At 45.8% G+C, this 673-nt stretch overlaps 1 non-coding gene and 1 pseudogene across 1 annotated transcript; both read left to right on the plus strand.

Annotated features, from left to right (window-relative positions):
• LOC129115077 (5S ribosomal RNA) lies at positions 1–98 on the plus strand (annotated as a pseudogene; the record flags this gene model as incomplete).
• Positions 99–478: 380 nt separating this feature from the next.
• LOC129115076 (5S ribosomal RNA) lies at positions 479–597 on the plus strand. The gene has a single exon (XR_008532831.1). It is a non-coding gene; the product is annotated as a 5S ribosomal RNA (ribosomal RNA).
• Positions 598–673: the final 76 nt, after the last annotated feature.

A 673-nucleotide genomic window follows, 5' to 3' on the forward strand; every position in this document is an offset into this window, starting at 1 on the left:
AACACGCCCGATCTCGCCTGATCTCGGAAGCTAAGCAGGGTCGGGCCTGGTCAGTACTTGGATGGGAGACCGCCTGGGAATACCAGGTGCTGTAAGCTTTTTTCACTTCTCTTTACAAAAAGCAGAGGGCGCTGCTGCTTTTTCAGTGGACACCGACAGGGTGGGAAGGAAATAGCTAGATCATGACTTGCCGGTATAGAAATGACACAAATCCAGTTAAATGATGGCTTTCATCATTCCTAAGCTCATCGATCATTTTCTTTTCAATTTTATGCTAACGTATTCTACATTTCAACAGTAAATATTAATATTTTTACTGCACTACATTTGTGATCCTTATAGCCACTTTGTACATTCTGATTTGACATTTAAAAGCTGTGAGTGTGTCTGGAAATCTGCAGGCGCTCCCTGTATAGACGAAAGAGCAAAGCGTGGTGATATAGTATCTTTAAAAGGCCCTTTGGTAGGCACAATATTTGCTTACGGCCATACCACCCTGAACACGCCCGATCTCGTCTGATCTCGGAAGCTAAGCAGGGTCGGGCCTGGTCAGTACTTGGATGGGAGACCGCCTGGGAATACCAGGTGCTGTAAGCTTTTTTCACTCCTCTTTACAAAAAGCAGAGGGCGCTGCTGCTTTTTCAGTGGACACCGACAGGGTGGGAAGGAAATA

The sequence above is a fragment of the Anoplopoma fimbria genome, unplaced genomic scaffold (assembly GCF_027596085.1).
Source record: "Anoplopoma fimbria isolate UVic2021 breed Golden Eagle Sablefish unplaced genomic scaffold, Afim_UVic_2022 Un_contig_1576_pilon_pilon, whole genome shotgun sequence".
Classification (NCBI taxonomy): domain Eukaryota; kingdom Metazoa; phylum Chordata; class Actinopteri; order Perciformes; family Anoplopomatidae; genus Anoplopoma; species Anoplopoma fimbria.